Source organism: Myodes glareolus, chromosome 12 (genome assembly GCF_982192425.1).
Source record: "Myodes glareolus chromosome 12, mMyoGla1.1, whole genome shotgun sequence".
In the NCBI taxonomy this organism is placed as follows: domain Eukaryota; kingdom Metazoa; phylum Chordata; class Mammalia; order Rodentia; family Cricetidae; genus Myodes; species Myodes glareolus.
Window position 1 is genome coordinate 33285429 of NC_142037.1, and position 20183 is coordinate 33305611.

The following is a 20183-nucleotide window of genomic DNA, read 5'->3' on the forward strand; positions in this document are numbered from 1 at the left end:
CATCCAAATACACCCAAAACGGTTGGGATGTTGGAGATCTCCTCTCTCCAGACCCTGCCCAAAGAAAGCCTGCAGGGGGTCAGTTTCTCCTCCTGGGATGCTCAGGCTATTTGAGGCACGGTCTCCTGACCTGCCACGTGGTTCTCCCTCATGGTTTCTCCTCTTTCCCCAGGACCACCCGGGAGTGCTTTGCTCAAATGAAAACCCGAACTTTAATTCGGCCAGATCTGATTTATTGCACCAGCAGAAAGACTTAATATCGGGGTACAAAAATCTTTCCGTGTGCACCACTACTCCCCCAGCTAATGCTCTGTATCCTTAAAAGCCTTATTCCTGCACCCCATCCCTCCAGGCCCCTTCAGCACTTACTGTTGGCACCCCACATTTTACAGATGCTCCACAAGCTCCCACTTGATCATCACGGTGTACGGAGGGACTGCTGCCCTCTGAACTCCGGACTGACCTATCTTCAGTGTCTTCTAATATCTGGCAGGCAGAGTTCTGAGAGGTCAGTGAGACGAATGATTCTTTAACTTTGAACTGGAAAGTCTCTTGGTGGGTCATAGTGTGAAGGGAACCCTCCCAGAAGCAAAGCTGCTGTGCTTTTATGTAACACATTGTGGGCTTGTGTTAGCGAAGAACATGCTAACGACTGCAGGGAAAGGGAGCAGCCCTGAAAAGGAGAACTGTATCTGGCAGATGCATGGTGGGTACTGTAGATGTGATGGATTCCATTTGAGTGGTCCAGGAAGCAGATGTCAAGATGGAGTCCAAAGCACTGGTGAGGTGTTCTGGTGTTACTCCTTCCCAGAAAATGTATGTTCTCAGCACCCCAATATTGCCTATGTCTTTTTTTTTTGTACCTCTGATTCTGTGCCATTGTTGGGTGAATGACATTCCCGACACTGGCTATGGTGGGAGGGGGGCAGGGAGGATTAGCTTTACATCTCTTTCCGCCTTTAGAAAGCAGGTAATTCAACTCCTTTTGACCTTGGTGGGCCATGTTCTTCAGCATGGACTAATATCCAGAGGGGCTGCATAAGTTGAGGTTGGAGAGGCCAGGATGGGGGCAACCCTGGGCCCCCCTCCATTAGCATTAGCTAAGGCTGGCTCCTCACCACCTCCTAAGAAAAGGCTTTAACAGGGGCCCTCTGTTTGTTTTGATGAGGTGAGGATCTTATTCACGGGAAGAGAGATTTCCTACAAGGAAGAGTGTCTGCCACTAACTTTGCCTACAGAAGAAGACATTTTATGTCACTGCAGAACAGCTTCTCTTGCAAGTCTCTAACCTATTTGAAATTTTTCTTTTCCAAGACGGAAAAAGTATTCACATTGTAAAACTGAGAGTCTATTGAACTGGTCTTCTCACAGCGGACAAATTTTTATTCTAAAATTCCTTCAAACTCCACCTTATAAATGAAACTTCTCACGGTGTTTCCAATATCCCAAGATGAATTCTTTGGCAGGGCTCATGTTCGCCATATCTGTATTTCTTCTCTCCCAACTGATGTGGCAGCAGTTCATGCAAGAAGGAACCATTTGTCACCAGCAGGCTCAGAGGGGGCTGCCCAATCACAGCAAGCCTCAGAAGCCTCAGCCATATTATAATGTAATATGATCGTATACGTTATGGATAATATGTGATAGCATGTTCCATGTTGTACTTCTGGACTTAAAATGCACACACACACACACACACACACACACACACACACACATTTATTGTGGTGGGTTTTTTGTTGTCGTTTGCTTTTTAAGACAGAGTTTCTCTGTGCGGCCCTGATGATTCCGAAATCTAGAATGTAGATCAGGCTGATTTCGAACTCAGAGATCTGTCTACCTCTGCCTCCCAAGTGCTGGGGTTAAAGGCATGTGCCCCCACGCCCAGCTCAAGTGACTTAATGTTAGCCACCCTCAGAAAGGATTAATGTGGTTGTCGCAGGTTGTAGTAGGGTAATGCATCTGGTCCCTGTCCCCTGCTTTCTCTAAGTAATAACTCATGCCTATGAATAGTTCCTTGCCTATCTCCTTCATTCCCTAAAATGTCCCCCAGTCTCCTAACAAGGAGACAAGGGTCCCTCTGGCCAATATCCATTATAACTGATAAAACAGAACTTTGGCAGATAGAGGAACGAATAAGCCAATACCAGCTGAATTAAGGCACCTATTAGCATATTAATTAGTAGTAATACCTCTAGTGAGGTATGCAATTATCTGCACCCTACATCATAAAAGAGCGTCCAGGAAAGATTCATTCTGTTCTCTGAATAAGTAACTTTGAACATAATCCCGTTTCCTTTATGTAACCTCCAGTAGTTATTCCAAAGAATGGTTTCGGCCTGTATTTCCCCAACATAAATAGCAAGCCAAATTCTGGCGCCCTTTCACAGGTGAACAGTGTTGGGGAGAGAACACAAAGGAAGCATACCAAGCTGTCCGGGGCCAGGGCAACCTTTCCTTCCACTAAGCAGCACGGCCTTTCCAGTGCAAACTCATCTCCCACATAAATAAGCAAAGACAGGAGGAGGAGCAGGAGGAGGATGAAGAGGAGAAGGGGGAGGAGTAAGAGGAGGAAGGAGAAGGAGGGAGGGAGAAAGAGGAAGAAGATCAGGAAAAGAGACAGGAAGAGAAGAAGGAGGGGGAGGGGGAGCAGGAGGAGGTGAGCAAGCCCTCCTCAAAGCCCATGCTCTGTCTTACCGGGAGGCCCAGGAGGCTGGATTACAGAACACCTCTACTCTGCCCTGTTGGTAACTTCGATGCTTTAGCTACAACAAAAAACAGCCAAAGGCAAAGAAATGTTCCAACTGCGCCGTGTCTTCCAACCAGTGACTCCCTCACTGGAAATGAAGTATCCAAAGGGCTCTCTGTCTTTCCTCCTGGGTCCCCACTCTGCCAGCCAAGGGCTAGGGAGAGACTCCATGTTCCGTTCTCTGATGCACGCCTCTGTCCCCCTCAGGGCCCTGTGTAGGTGGAGCTCACGAAGGAAGGACGGAATCTTCTCACTAGTATTTCACCCCTTTCTTGCTTAATAATGCATCCCAGGCGTGGCGTCTCAGACTGGTATTTAGATGGCTATGTGGGTTATTTCCAGGCCCGGCTATTACCAGCGAATATGGTGACATTAATATGAGTAAATGCAGGAAAAGGGATGAAATAAAACATATCCTATTGAAGGAAATGAGGGTTCCTTAAGAAAGGAAAACACACATAGGAAGGACACGGGCATATCAGAATACAAATAGGCCCCCGGGGAGCCGTGGATTCCACAGGCATGATGTTATTGAAGTACTTGATACTGGAGTAAGCACCTGCAGAGATGAATTACATCCTTGTTCAGACCACTAACGTTGGGTACTGACATTGCAGGAAGCGCTTATGGTATATTTCAAATCCCTTGCCCACTACATAAATATCCAATAAATCAGTCAGTGATAAAGGACACTAGCTAAAAGGCTTGAAATGCTGAACAAGCCACCTCCCCTCCTCAGAGAAGCTGCCACCTTTAATTTATGAGGGTTTTCCTACTCACTCACACCTCCTGCCCTAGAAAGGCAAGATGAGCTATTAACACCTTCGGTGCTGTGCTCTGGAGAGCAGGAGGGTTGGCATCGGGATGGCTTCTCGAACAGCTGTCTTTTTCTTTTTCTTTTTTTTTTACAGCCATTATTTGGACATATTTCTAGGGTACATTATGATAATTTAATGTGTGTGCACAGTGCACAGTAATCAGAGTAGCAAGCACTTCTGGAAATCTCTGAATATTACTGATACCCAGCCTCTTCATCCCTCCCCCTTAGCCTAGTTGTAGAGTTACAAAGGAGAAAATCACTTCTCTCCCTCCGAGGAAACAGAGCTGGGGGCCAGGTTCCCATTATTCAGTTATAGGGATACTGCCTCATGCACTCAGGGTGGACTTTCCCATGGTTGTTCTGTAAGTGGAGAGTTAGAGGCATTATGGGAGTCCTTGTGCCTCTGATAACAGAGCTAACGCGACATCTCTCGCCAAAGACAATGAATAATTTAAAAATTGATCTGTGATATGATTAGAAGGAAAACGACTGGTAGGAAATGTGCCCCAGCTGTCATAATGATAATGTTTGGGTGGCGAAACCTGATTTTTGTCTTCTTTCCTGCATTTCCCAAGTATTTTGTCCACAGACGTTGGGCTGAGCGGTTGTGCCACTGGTACACCTAATCTCACAAATAACCCAAGTGTGATAAGGACTTGAATGTGTCAACTTCACTGGGTCTTAAATGCCCAGATATTCTTTTGAACATTATCCTGGGCATTCTGAGAGGGTGTTTGGAGGTAAGATTAACCCTTGCATAGGAAGATGGGGAAATCGGATGGTCCTTTCCTAGTGTAGGTAGGCTTCATCTAATCAGTTGAAGAACCGATAGCAAACAAACCCCGGTTGAGCAGGATGACCACACTTGCCCATCTCCAGACGGGACACTGATCTTCTGCTCTGGACACAAACTGGAGCAGATATCACTGGCCCTTTCTGTGTGCCACCTTCCCGTCTACAAATGCGGGGACATCTCAGCCTCAGAAGCGCCAAGAACCACGTTCTTCTAAGGAATCTGTTTCACAGCCCTGCTTCCTGTTATTTCTCTGGAGAGCTCTGGCTGATACAAAGAGTCAGATGTTGATATGTTTTTCTCTCCCATTGTTCCTATGTGTAAAAAGCAATTTTTAAAAAGTCATGCAAATTTAAGAACTATGTAAAGAAAACCTAACAGAATTAATCCCACCGAGAACATTAATATTTCATTTCCATTTTAATTTTGGTATTTCTACTTCCACATAAATCTCAAGGAACTCCAAAGAGTATAGAGTCAATATCATTTCTATAAAATCACACAAAGTTCTAATTCTAAAAGCCTGTATTTCAGGCTATTAATGTTATGGCATTGAAGATGAAATTAGCTTCAATTTGACTCTTCAGTACCTTTTTTAAAAAAATTATTTATTTTTATTTTATGTGCATTAGTGTTTTGCTTGCATATATGTCTGTGTGAGGGTGTTAGGTCCCCTGGAACTGGAGTTATAGGCAGTTGTGAGCTGCCATGTGGTTGCTGGGAATTGAACTCAGGACCTGTGGAAGAACAACCAGTGCTCTTAACTGCTGAGCCATCTCTCCAGCCCTTCAGTACCTTTTTAAATCAAGAAAAGCCAAACTCTTCATTTGTGCATCAGAAAAAGATGTGCCAGAACATAAACTTGCTGAGCACTGTGTGGTGGGAGGCTCCCAGACAGTGAAAATGGCAAACATCTAGCAAGTGCCATATCAATTCCACCTTAGACAGTCCTTATTACCACCCTGAGCTGGGTGCTGCAGCCAATTCATTTTGGAGAACATCACGGGTGGCTGAGGAGCCGTCATTCGCAGAAGGTCACAGAGGCAGGCCCCGACTCTAGCTTAAGCTCATCTCTAGGAAGTGGGATGCTGTCTCCACGCATGAGGGATCACTGTCAAACCAAGATGGATATCAGGAAACCAACACAAGAGTATATATGATTAAGCATTAAATTGGAGTGGTATTTTCATTGACTTTCATCAATTACAGCAAGTCCCGTCTGACTTGTTCCATTTTCAGAGCTGAAGTTCAAAGTTGGGAAATAATTCACCCACACAGTTAGTGGCAGTCCCAGAAAGAAAGTCCTGGAATGATGGTTTGTGTTCCTAATGAGGCATAAACACAGACACCGCTCCAGCCCAAGAAGTTGTTTTGAAGAGGCCCAAGCAAAAGCTCTACCACCCCACCCCTACCCGCCCAGATGTTCAGGAACACAGAATAAAATGATTCTAAGGGGAAACGTTTTTGTTTGATTGCTGACTTTTATGAAGCATTAAGAAATCAGAGATTCTCTACACGGGACTCAGCATCAGGGATGCTGTCTCCATAGAACACTAAGAACTAAATGTTCTTTAGTAATTATGGGCCAGCGTAGGACTTGAGGTAGTAGGGGGAGGAAAGGGGGGTGTTGAAGGAGAAGAACAGAGAGGCAGAAGGAAAGATGCCAACAAGAGAAAGGAAACAAGGAAAAAAATCAGTTTTGCCCCATTTGACTTGATTTTAAATTATGTCATGGTGTCTTAGTTGCCTCTCTATTAGTGTGAGATAACACCCCGATTGAAAGTAACTTGGGGAAGAAAGGGTGTAATTCGGCTTACAGCTGTCAGGTCATAATCATCATGAGGGAAGTCAGGGCAGGAACTCAAGGCAGGGACTGGGAGGCAGGAACTGAAGCAGAAGCCATTGAGGACTGCCGCTCACTTGCTCAATTCACTTTCTCATACAGTCTCGGACCACCTGCCCAGGGTGATGCTGCCCACCATGGGCTGAGCCTCTCTACAGCAATGATTAAGAAATGCCCTATTGACTTGCCTAGACATTTTCTCAACTGAGGGTCCACTTCCCAGACAACTCTAGCTTGTGTCACTAGAAGAAAGAAGCAGGACGCACAATATGAGAATTTCCTTTTTTTTCAGATTTATTTTTAGTTATGTGTATTGTGTGAGTATGTGTGCTTGAGTGTGGTACCCATGCAGGCAAGAGATGATGGAGCTTTAAGTGGCTGTTGAGCTCCTGATGTGGATGCTGGGAGCGTTCAAACTCAGGTCCTATGAAAGAGGACCTATGCATTCTTAACCACTAAGCCATTTTCTCAAATACAAAGTATGAGGAGCTTCTAAGGACCAGAGTTTATCCTAGGCTCTTTACTTCCACTCCTTAACCAGATACCTTACTATCCCCAAGCAAAACACATACAAATTCATGTCAGTCTGAACCTACATCTGGAAGTATGAACCTCCATAGAGAAGAATTTCCACATTTAAGCTTCATAGACCCAGACCTCCCGATAGTCCCAGGTGCTGTTTTCAGCTTGGCCAATCAATGGTTCCCGAGCTACTTGGAGTTCACCAAGTTCCGGGGCTGGGAGTTAAAATTCTTCTCCCATTGAATTTTAATGCAACTGATAGCTAGGGCTGTTGATCCAAGCAGGTAGAATTGAGGTAGAATTAGTGTTGGTTCCAGAAGTGTCCTGCCAGAATCCTACAGGACTTCCCAAAGGATTATCATCCCACTAAACTGGGTTCCTTCTGCTGTTCTCTGTCTTCAGGCACGAGAGGATTGGGCAGGACCTATCAGCCCCGTTCAGATGGAAATGAGGAGAATCCGTTGGCAGCTCTTATTGCCCCCACTGTCTGAGCAGAGCCCGCGGCAGGCCAGCATCTCCGGGTCCTAATGGGCAGGAAGTTCCACTGTCCCCAATGTTAACATTATCAGCAGCACTCCCTGGGGAAATAAGCCTTTATTTCAAATACGGACTTGACTCAAGGTATCTGAAGACGAGAAATTGTTCTGCAGCCAGTAGTGGAACTCTGTGAAAGGAGTGTGTTGAGACAGAAAGAGCTCCAGCCAGATCTTCAGAGTTCAGCAGAACCAGGAAAACCAATGGAGCAGATCAAGGCTGTGGTAGCCTGGCAGGGGGTCAGTGCACACTGATTTGTAGCCAAGGTCCTTTTTGTTTTCCTCCCAGTTTTTCTTTTGTAACATTCTCATTTATTTTGCAGTACTGTAGGTCTGAATCTAGGGCCTTGTGTATGTTAGGCAAGCTCCTCACCATGAGTTGTATACCAGCCCATTTTTAGCACTGAGTGTGATTGTCACTGAACTGGCAGCAAATCATCTGTTGTTTTGGAAAGAATCCTGGGATTGGAGCCCAAGGACCTGAGTTCAAATTCCATTTCTACCACGTCACTAAGGTCCTTGGGGCAGCATGCAAAAGTCTCTGAGTCTTAATTGCTCTGATCTTTGAAATGGAGGGATTAATAAACCTGTCTCAGGATGTGGCAGAGAGAGATCAGTAAGATTGTTTTCCCCAAAGCACCTAGTCCTGCGTGTGACGGGTACTATGTGCTCAGTTAAAGTTGAATGGGTTGTGTCTGAGTCTGAGTCACGCTAGGGAATGCTGAAAATTCTTTCACTGTGCTAATCAAATAACCTCTAGAGTGGCCTGATACTTTAGGAGACATGTATTTTACAGGGTTGGATGAATCACGCCTACTGTTTTATTTTAAAAGGTTCACATCAACAGAGAAAGGCAGAAACATCTACCAAACAGAGGTCTACCTTTCCGTGTCTATCACTATATACCTGTCAGCTATCGTTACTCCACCTGAAAAGCCGTCAGGAAAATGTTAATGTTTGGGGAATCTTAGTGAATGTCATTTGTGCTCCTAACTTTTCTTACGCCCTAACATTCCATCAAACTCAAAAGGAGTCAAGTCTCAACTACAAGCCAAGCGCTAGAATAGGAACCTCACGTGTGCGTTATCCGGTCGCTTAACCTCACATTATCGGAGAAAAATCCTAGGCCTGTGCGAAGTGAGGAACGCTGTAACACTGCAATGGTGGAGCCTGCTTCTCCCGTGCACCCCACTCCCACGACTGTCCCAAGGGGGTTGAACACCTGTAGATTCTGCTGTAGGACAGGCGTAACTGACACAGCTCCGAGCACAAACGCATGCATTCAGAGCTCCCTTCCCACGTGCCCAGCAGTAAACTGGTTGAGAAAAACTGAGTAAACTGAGCAGAGATAAACTTCCAGGGAGAAATCACACCAATGTAGCAAAGAGGGGAAACCAGTGCGCCCTGACCAGGAGGACTGGTAGCACTGGACCCTTCGGAGCTGTGCAGCTTGGCCGGCTGCTCATCCCTCAGTGAGACAACTGGAAATTTAATACCCCGTTCTTTTCTCACCTCAACCATTCCGAGTATATATAGTTGCTGGGTTGTTTTCCGTCTTCCAAATTATAAGAACAAGATCATACATCCTGGAACAGTATTAGCTGGCATTTTCCTGTGGTGCACAGGAGCACGTGGTAGCCCCTTCTCTGTGGAGGAGGGTGGTGTGTGAGTCCCCTGGAGACCAGAAGTCAGTGGAAGATGCCAGTGTCATTCTTTCCCTTGTTTATTTATTTTAGATAGACTCTCTTACTGAGCCAGAGCTCACCGATTTGGCTAGTTTGGCTAAGGAGACTGGGATGGGACATGTACCAATGCCGTTTACCTGCTGTAAGATCAGGTTTGAATGCTTTTATGCCAGGTACTCTACCTCATCCACTGAGCCATCTATCTCTCCAGCCCCCTAAAGCAAGTTTTTAAAAATATGGCTCGTTAAGTGCTCTTTAGAGATGCTATCAGAGAAAGGTGGGTGGCTTTCCTCAAAATTGTTTTAGAAGTCTCTTTCTCTCTTGGAACTTCCTGGTAATTTCCTAGGGCCCAGAGCGAGGAGCGGAGGAGACCCCTTTGCGTTAATATGCGTCTCAACTCAAGGCAGACATGCCAACTCAAATTCTGTTCCACTCACTGCTTGGCAGTTATTACTTAGCAAACATTTCTTTTGGCACTTGCTGTCCTAAGCCCTCAGGACAGAACCGTGCCACTGCCAGCGACACCTGGACCTCCCAACAGAAGCAGCAACAGTGGCCTACCACTCACAGATCTCTTCCTGGACTTGGGGGATCTTGCCCAGCAGGATGTAGGGGTGACTGACTGCTCAGCTTAATTACTCTGAGGTCAGGAAGGACCCCCTGGTGGCAACTCTGTTCTTCTGCCAGTCTCTGGCAAGCACCTCCTAGCTTCTCCATCCTTGGCTAACACACATACCCGTCTCTGCCCAACAAACTGCAGGTGGACACACTTAGGACAGCAAAGAGATTCAGGTGCCATGATTTCCGTGGCTGGAGAGAACAGTATATAGATGGAGTAAAAGGAGCTGAGCATAGTAGCATATTCCTGGATCTCAGCACTCTGGAGGTTGAAGATGGATTATGAGTTCAAGGCCAGCCTAGGCTACATAGTAAGACCATCTTTCAAGGGGCGGAGGTGAAAGAGGAGGGCATAAAAGCCTAAGCAAAGCGGGTTCTCAGTACGAGAATACACATACAGCCTCACCGCATTTTGATGACGAAACTCTTAAGTTAGCAGCACTGTGCAGTGGTTGGCAGCACACACTCATGAGACTAGCCAACTGCTTTGGGAAGTGGTAGGATGGGGCTGAGACACAGACAAGACAATCCCACCCACCCCCCCCCTCAATGCAGCAGAAGCAGATCAGGCCTTGGAAGTCCCGAAGATAGCAGCTCTTTACTGGAAGGTCTTGCTGACACCAGCAAGTCAGGCACAACATAAACCCCCTGTCTCCCTGGATGTAGCATTTCTCTCTTCCACCATCCTCACACCGTAACCTCCCCCTAACGACAGCTTTTGCATCAAAGGCAAGCAGGCAGATGGACTCCTAATCCAGCCCCACTATGGACGACCTCTGTGATCCTGGACAGGCCCCATGGCCCCTAAGTCTCAGCTGCCTGACCTGTGACATGGGTGCAACAGTGCAATCACATACAATGAAGGCACATGGGGAAACACCTGGTACGGTGACAGTCACTGCAGACACACAGCCGCAGAACACTCCTCCGGTAACCCTCTCTCCAAAGGACACGAACACCTGGAACGTGGTGTTGGCTGACAAAAATCAGGACGTGCGTCTGTATTGCTTTTATCTTTATATGCGATTCTGGAGTGCTAGGGTTCAAACCCAGGACCTCCTGGATGCTAGGAAAGCACTCTCGCATGGAGCTGCATCCCCAGCACAGCAGCCAGGAAGCATCACCAACGTTCTCACGTTGCTGATGAGGTCACTGCGACTCACAAACTTGTGACAGTTGTTTTAAGCACTTGACTGTTTTGAAATCGTTTTGATTTTGAGGTGCTTATATAGCCACAGAAAGTTGAGAAATTAGTAGGAGTCCCCCTCCACGGGTCTTCACCCATCTTTCAGGTGCGCAGCTCAGAAATGGAACCGGACCCTCTAGGCCGAGTCAGGGACCGGCTGGAACCACGGAGGGATTGTATGGGGATAAAAGAGCAGCACCCGGGGGAGACCGTGCTAATCTGACTAGAGATTTATGAGACAGACAATTGAGATCTGCTGACATGCTCAGGAAAGCAACACCCCACCCAGTCTTCATCAACCCTTCCAACAGAGCTGGCCAACTCCTTCACAACCCAACAAGCTGTTAACTGGGCTCTGGACAGTGTTGAGCTTCCACTGGCCAGCTGGGTACGCGGTGATGGAAGGCTTTCTGGGGCTGCAGCTTCTCGGGCTCCTCAGGCACTCTTCCTTCCAAGCCGCCATCTTTGTGGCCAAGTCTTCCCGCCCCTTCTCTACTTGGGAATTTGGGAGAGAAAAGCTCCCACACTTCTCAGCATGCTATTTCCTGGACAGACGTTATTTCGTCAATAACTAACACCCTTCTCTGAGAGCCAGTTCCCAAGAACGAGGAAACACAGACTTTTTCTCAATCAAGGAGACTGCTTAGAAGACACTAGCCACAGAGGCCATGAGACTCAATACCTTCAGATGCCTGTTCCTTCTTTTCTCTTGGGGCACGATAGTTCAGGCCCCCTTACTAATAAGAAAATCAAGCCAGTGGGTGGTGGCGCACACCTTTAATCCCAGTACTCGAGGGGTAGAGGCAGGCGATTCTCTGTGAGTTCAAGGCCAACCTGGTCTATAAGAGTTAGTTCCAGGACAGCTAGGATTATTACACAGAGAAACTCTGTCTTGAAAAACAAAACAATAATTAAATTAAATATATGGAGCACCTACCCCAGCCTTGGTTGTTCCCTTTGTTCCTTCTTCATTGCTCACTGGGAGACCAGGTTCATACATGGGAAGCACGTATTCCCGTAGCTGCTGCAGGCTAACCTGTTCTGGGCTCTGGTAACATACTCTGGGCGCCAGGCAAGAGTCACAGCAAATACAAAAAAAAACAAAAACAAAAACAAACAAACAAAAAAAACTTGTATTCTTTAAAAAAGAGAAATGCCCCCTCCCCCACTAAAACAAAAACCCCGTTGGAAGGGAAAATAAATAAATAAATAAATAAATAAATAAATAAATAAATAAGCCCTGCTCAGCTTCATGAAGGGGAAAGGTCAAACAGCATAGTAATATATAAGCAGTTTCTTAGTTTTCTCGTGGGAATACTTAACCACCTCAGAATGTTCCCCCAAGAGGTAATCTATTATATTTTGTTCAACTTCTTCCTCCAAGAACTGAATCAATTCATGATGTAATGCCTCGGGGAGTGCCTCGGGGAGAAAAATCTTTTGGACACAGAGTATCTTTCTGGGGACAAGGTTGAAGAAAACATCTTAAAATTGCTACAGTTTTTGGACCCTGTGTCCCCTGATCTTTACAGGGTCGTGGCAGAGTCAGAAAGGGGCAGCCAGGGGTATATGACAGGGATGCCACCTCCTGTCCAAGTGCCTGTAGATGCCTGGGATAGGTTCCATCTCCGGGAAGAAGCCAGGGGATAAATCCGCTTGGACGCTGTCAGCAGAGTTGTGGCGCTGGGTGCACATGTGAGTGACAGGCTGAGATTGCTACAAACTCCAACTTAGCTCTGATGGAAACGGCTCCTTCTGGATCCTTTTCTGAGCTCCCACCTCTCAAAACATTCTATGAGAGAATAGCAAGTCACACAGCATTCGGTTAATGGCAATTGATAGGATTTTGGACAGTTTCTGACATTCAGGGGACTGGGCTGTAGCTGTGGACTCAAAGGCTCCTCCAGCTAAACCTCCCCTGAACAGCATGCCAGGGTCCCAGACATCTGACTTCCTTAAGCTCCTACATGCCAGGTGGAGGCAGGAGCTGAAAAAGTGCAATCCAAAGGCTCCAACAGTTCCCAAACCTTCTGGCCTGTTACTCCCTCAATGGCCCCATCTCTTTGTGTACTTCAGACGACACAGTACAGTTTCATCAAGGATGCCCTGCATGTTTTACTATAGTGTGGGCTGCGATACAACAGAAAGATTTTAAACGGCCGGACACAGCCTCGATTAAGACCGTGAGGTTATTTATTTAAAGAGAAAGTGGGTCATCTCTGCGAGGAAAGGCAAGAGTGGGTTTGTTTAAAAGGCTCCCATTTGACTAGAAGTCAATTGTTTTAAAATCCCAAATAAATTTTACTTAGGTTAAAAAGGAACCCTACAGCTCTCAGAGGGTTAAGGACAGGTAGGAGTTTGGATAAACAAATCAGTTAGCTCCAGTGTTACTCAAGAATACTAAGAACTTAAGTGGACATTTTAAAGTTGGAATTTACATTTTATTTGATTACTTTAGGCATATATATATATATATATATATATATATATATATATTTACCTCCTTTTGAATCTAACAATCAAATTTGTCTAGCAGCTAAAGCACAGAAAAACCTACACCCCAATGTTAGAGGATTTGTCTGTCCGAAAGATACCAGTTGGGGTGGGTGGTCTGCAGGAATGTGACTGGACTGGCAGTATCCAGGAAGCGGCAGCATGGAGAGGCAGTTAAAATGCAAGATGCAAGTAGAGAGTTACCGCAGTTAGCAGTTGGTGAGTGATGGTTGACTTATTTCCCATTCACACCATTGTTTGGTAGCATTATGCAAAATACTTGGTGAAAGTATTTTCCAGTTTCAAGGGAGCATCTGAAAGGTGGGCTGAAGTCCTTCCGTCCTGACAGACTGCCTGGCTTACAAATTTGTTTCCACTGTGTCTTTGTTAAGACACAAACTGAGAACCCGTGGATGCTAAATAACCATAAATCGCAAGTTATTACTGTGATTAATAATAAGCGTACTTTGTCGGGGTCGTGAAGCGCAATGGCATATTACAAAATGAATTATCGACTGTGCACAATACCATTTCCCTGTGGAGGCAAAGGGGTACTTAAAGGCAAGTGGGGGCGACCGGAGTCAGTACACAGTCCTGGAGATTGCCTCATAAAGGAGCCATTGATGCTTCTTAGAGGGGAGTCTTTGGGGGGGCACAGAAGGCTACTGTCAAGGGGCCTCTAGTGCGTATTTGCTGGGCTTGATGGCCTTAGAATTCTCAGATTCTTAGTGGTCTCTAAATGTTTAAATACTTAAATTCAAGCATTTATCGCTCTTTGGGGACTCTGTGGAATTATTTACATTGGGAGTTAGCATCATCAGACAGTTCATTCTTAAAATATTAGCAAAAGTTGTCTGGATAAAAGTATTACCACAAATGCAATTCTTTAAGGCAAATTTCTAACTTTTTAAGGGAAAAAAAAAAGTCACCTGCAGGCTGTAAATATGTGCGTTAAGTTTCTCCCCTGGTATTTGCTTTGGCTGTGACCTCTCCTAATGTTCAGTCGAACAAGGGCGAAAAATTGTCAAACCAAATTCTTGTCCTGAGAGTTGAACTCTGCTGCCAGTTTGAGAGAAACGCACGTCCAGGTTTAGGGAATCTGTCGTGTTTGTTTTGGCTATGACACAGGGCAGAGCGGTCTCCATCCCATTCGAATGCATTCAAGAGAGCTTGAAATATTGCGCAATAAAAGCCATTCATTATATCTGTCTCCTCTCCCTTCCAAAAACAAAAATGGCTGCCCAGTTCCAAATCGACACAGGGGGCAGGAAGAAGGAGGCAGAGGGTCACTGGAAACCTCCCAAGACTAACACCAGGTTTTTCAGGTTTGAGCTGGGGAATATTCTCAAAATCGTCATTCTTGATTTTGAACTTTAAGACAAGAAAAGACAATACTGGCATGAACATCGGAAAATGGATATGCTGTTATCTGCTCAAATGAAACGTCGGTTAAAAAAAATCATACAGCCTTACTTTCTGAAAATCATTTGTTCGGTTTCTGCGAGGAAATTTCAATGCCTGATGTCAATTTTATACTGAAGAATTATTTTACTATTTGAAGTAACATTTGGAAGGACAGGTTTGTAAGTACCAAGGCGCCTTCAGAGAAGGAGATATTTAGTTCTTCACCGCCAAACACCCAGGATATTGAACAGTGAAGGTGCAGTGTGGCTTTGACAAAGGCAGTGACTCTATCAAACCACTGTTAAGATCAGAAATTACTGCAGAGCCGTAAAAATTTTTAAAGTACTTTAAGGAGGGTGACTAAGGGCACAAAAATCAACAATTAGGCTTAATAAACAAGTCTGATAGCTTCCTTGAAATACCAGAGATCAAAACCTTAGGTTTACTCGTAAGGTTTTGGAAATCTGAATTTTCCTTTATCTGACCCTAAAATACCAGCTGCTTGTGGCTCTGCAGACCACTCTGACCTCACAATGCACAGTACTTAGTGAACTGAAACATTTGAGGAAAGACTTAAAAGAGGGAACTTCCGACTCAACACTGGAAATCTTTATGATGATGTTCCAGCCAACCCTTTTTGAACACAAATGTATTTTTCTTTTGTATTCATGCCCATTTGTTTTTTTCTTTTCATATATAGCATAATGCTTAACATACCAAAACACAGAAACTTCCAGAAAAACATTAGATTAACTTAACTAAGAGATTAGTTAAGTCCTAATCTCTTACTCTTCTAATATATTTTTAGGGTCATAACCTTTAGGATCTGACCTTGCTTGAAGATGTAGGGGAAAAAAATGTCCATTCAATAACTAATTACGCATCTCCTCACTTCAGCAATTAGGTTAATGGCTGAATCATTAAGAAAATAAAAAGAAATTAAAGAAAGTCCAAAAGTGAACACAGCAACACACTGGACACACTTGAGGTTGTTACGTCAGAACATGCTGTGATCAGCCTATGCACAGCCAAATCAAGGCCATGCAACTTCCCAGTGACTTTAAGACAAACTTCTGCTGTGAGGGTGCACACACTTATATTTGAGTTTAACCAACTTCACTTGATCTAAGTTTTCAAATCCAGAGTAAGATTCGCTACAGCGGAGACATAGCAGGAGACTTTCAAGGGTGTAAGAAGTTGAGACATAACTTTGTATTTTTGTTATGTTCAATTCACCATTAGTCTTTCACATGTATGCCTCACCAAAATGCACTTCCCTGGTTAAAAATATAAGAGAAATACCCAATAGAAGTGTACAGGAGATGGAGCCAGTCTGCACTCCTAGCTTCCACTTTATACAAATGAAAAGGTGTTTGTTTGCAAAGAATGTGCCCTTTAAAGACCTCCTCCAGAAGCACAACAGCCTCGCCCTCCTGAAGCTGGTCCACCTGGAGGGCTGACAGGGCTGGCCATGGCTTTACCAGCCTGCCCTCCACGATTCCTCTGCTTCTTGGAGAAAACAGAGCATCCAAAGACTTAGAAACAAATGTCTGCATACAGCAGCTGGATAAACGCTGGTGAAAGCTTAGTTAATAGTCTCCCTACCTGGGATGACTTGCTGCAGGGAAATTTGTGTATATTAAGGAACAATTCTCAAATCTTTCCTTTTTTTTTCCTTCTTTTTTTGGTTTATCGAGACAGGGTTTCTCTGTGTAGCTCTGGTTGTCCTGGAACTCACTCTGCAGACCAGACTGACCTTGAACTCACAGAAATCCACCTGCCTCTGCCTCTCTGAGTGCTGAGATCAAATTAAAGGTGTGCACCACCGCTGCCCTGCAATTCTCAAATTTTAACCTTACTGCCTGAGGTTAAAATTTACAGCTTTACAATAAACCAGACTATCATACTTTATGAGAATAAATTAACCAAATTTATCTTTTGTTACAAATAAACAACAACAACAAAGGTAAATCTAATTTTGAACTTTAGAAGACAATGTTCAAAAAAAGTAAATTACTTCTGACCAACTGCCAGGGACTCAAGGTCACAATGCAAATGAACTGCACTAAACTCACTGGGCTCAAGAAGAGGCTTCCAGTGAAGCCAGCCTCCCACCCTCTCTCTGGAAGCTTTCTCTGCTGACTCATAGTCTCCAAAAGGGAGTGTGCTCTGGGCATGATGAAGGCCCAAGAGTTGGTTAACCCTTTGCTTCTTCTGGCCTCTGGTTCATCCCACTCCCCACAAGTAAACTGTGATCAAGTTCACAGCAAAAGGCAAAGAAGCTTCAAGATGCTGTGACAGTAAACACACAGGCCAACAGAATGAGGACCAGATACAGACGCATGATTCCAGAAAGGTATCAACACAATTCAATCAATGACTTTCAACTCGTTCAAATTCAAATGATGCTGGCTGATTTCTACTCAAAACAAACAAAAAGTCACCCAAGTGACTCCAAGGGCACACAGAAATTAATTCAAACAGATGGAAAACTCAATGGAGAAAAGTAACCATGAAACTTCTAGAAAATCTTTGTGCTCTTACGTTTAGGAAATGTATTTTTGTCTTTTGACCTGAGACAAGCTAGGAAAGTTTGGAACTCACTAAATGCCATAGGTTGCCTTTGAATTCACAATAATCCTCCTGCCTCTGCCTTCCCAGTGCTGGGATTATAGATATCAAATACCATATCTGGTTCTTCTTGGAACACAAAAGATGTGAATCATTAAAGAAAAGAAAAAAAGAAAAAAAAAAACACCAAGAAAACAAACAAGCTATGGGCTGGGGAGACATCTGAAAGAAAAACACTCAGTAAAGGTTTGTATCAAACATGCAAACAGTCTCTTTCAACTCGGTAAAACCATGACAGTGCCACCAACAAAACCCTGGGTAAGACATGCCAACAGATAAGGGTACAAGGAAGGCTAAATAAACAGAGAAAATGCTTAACACTACTAGTCTGGGAAACACAAATCGAGATCCTACCTCTGAGCATGTAACCAAGATGACTGGAAGCATGAATCTGTAAAAAGAACCATGTGAGAACAGGATGCAGCTTTATCCACAACAAAACCTCAAATCCTATAACCCAAATATCCAGAGTGAAATTAATCACCAGCAACAAACAACAACAATCATTTACAACATGCAGCAGAGATGAATCTCAAAAGGATTGTGCTATTAAAAAATAGACACAAAGGTTCTATCTATCTATCTATCTATCTATCTATCTATCTATCTATCTATCTATCTATCTACCTACCTACCTACCTATCTGAGATTCCATGTGTGACATTCTAGAAAAGGCAACAAGTATAACAGAATTCAAACAATCAGCTGTGAAGCACTGGGGAGGGAGGCTGATGGACATATTGTTGCTCTTCTGTCAAAGTAGTATATGATCATACACATTTTCCAAAATTCAAACAGTATGTCCTTTTTAAAGTCAACTCTTGCAAGTTGTTTACCTCAAAAACAAACAAACAAACAAACTCCACTGGACTTTTGAAACATTGCTTTCAGGCGTGAGTCAGTCGGGTATTAGCAACCATCCTCTGCTTGCTTTGCCAGTCCAGAGCTGCACCTTCATCCTGAAGCTCTAGTCCGAGTAGACGAGTAAGAAAGAATATGCACAAAATATCACTTTGGGATGGGCGGCCAAGACACTAGCTTGTAGTCAGAGGAATTTTCCAGAATATACAGGAGAACCCAGATACCACTTCAGCAATGTCATTGTCTCACAAACCTGTGACACCATTTTCAGTCACAAAAGCAGGTGACAACGTTTACCTACAACTAGACATAACTACCCACACTACAGATACAGTCGTGGTATGCTGTGGAATAGAGGCGGCAGAATGTCGTATATATCCATCACACTGGCAAACAACCAAACTTGTATGGGCATGGGAAGTCAGTAAGATGCACGCCGTTTGAGCTTCTGTATACAGAGAGTTGTTTATACTTCTTTTAAATTATGTGTTCTCCACTTTCTTCACAAGCTCTCTTCATTTCCTGAAAAACAAAACAAAAAACAAAACACAAGTACAGCTATGGGGGAAATCCAAGCCACAGCAGTTACAGGGCAGCGCGGGCCTTCCTGGTTGCACACGGAAGGAAAACTGCAGGGGCCACATTGCCATCTTCTGGAAGAAATGAGAATCTGCAAGGACAGAAGCAGGAAAGGCGGGAACCAATCCTAAGGAACGTATCCAGGGTTAGTGACTTCTAGACGAAAAATTAAGGCAGGGAAAATAATTTTCAGCATATCCATTAATGAAAAGAAATGGGGGGAGAGGGTCGAGGCAGAAAGCATGATCAAATATAGAAATGAGCGTTTCACTAAGCACCCGATACAGGTGAGACACGGTAGTTAAATCATGCCCCTTAAGGTGCTAAGAAACTAAGGCGGTGCTTCTCAACCTGTGGGTCGCAGTCCCAGCCATCACAGTATGCTTCATAATAGTAGTAAGAATACAGTTATGAAATAGCAACAAAAATAACTTTATGGTTCGGGGCCACCACAGCATGACAAAGTGTATTTAGAGGGTCACAGCATTAGGAAGGTTGAGAACCACTGGTCTAAGAGAAGTTGTTTTATAAACACCAACCAAGCATTTATAATGAAACGTTTCAGAATGAACATACTTCGCAGAGTAGATTTACAGATTTAATCTCGACACTAGAAAATGAGAACACGCTCATATCGGACAAACGGAGTCACAATCAGCAGGCATTTTATGAGAGTTCTGACAGTGTCTGAACCACTGCCAGTGAGATACAGCTGAGTTGATGCCACCGTAAAACAGGGAGGCAAATAACAGTCAACAGCTTTTGAGCTTCATCCCAAGTAAGGACAGACTACTAAAATTCTTTTTAAAAACCCAAGACCTTCTAACAGTTTGTGTGTTTGGAACACCTCTTCCCCTAACCACTAAAAAAAAAACAACAATAACAATAAAACAAACAAACAAACAAACAAAAACACCACCCAATCCAAAATGTTTCCAAGTGAGTTAATTCTTTATCATTTTGGTATGTCTGTGTGTGTGTGTGTTAAGTGGTACTGACTTGGTGACCACATACATGGGAGTGAAAAGTCCATAAATGATTTATGTGTAGAGATAAAACAAAGTTTTGGACAATTCACCCTTGAGCAGAAGAAATTGGGGATCACTTTGCCTGTTAATGTAAAATACATCAGGTCCTTCTCAGCAGGGGCTCCAGACCTGGCGGTGCCAAGGCGGTAACAACTTAGCTCCACCTCCGAGGGGGAAATGGGCCGCCCAGCAGGAGCTTTCTTCCCTGCTGTGTTATTTATAGGGAGCTCTATTTGTTAACATGTTTCTGCTATCAGGCTGAAGGGGAGCTAGTGATTTAAAGGATTTCTGGGACCATTGTTTAATGATAAGATGATTTATGTACATTCACAGATTCCGGATATATGGCAGTTTAGATTTTTAAATTTTTGTCACCAAAGCTAGGGAGTTGCGAAAGCTAAGCGCAGAGGGGACAGGCATATGGATATTAGGGAAAGT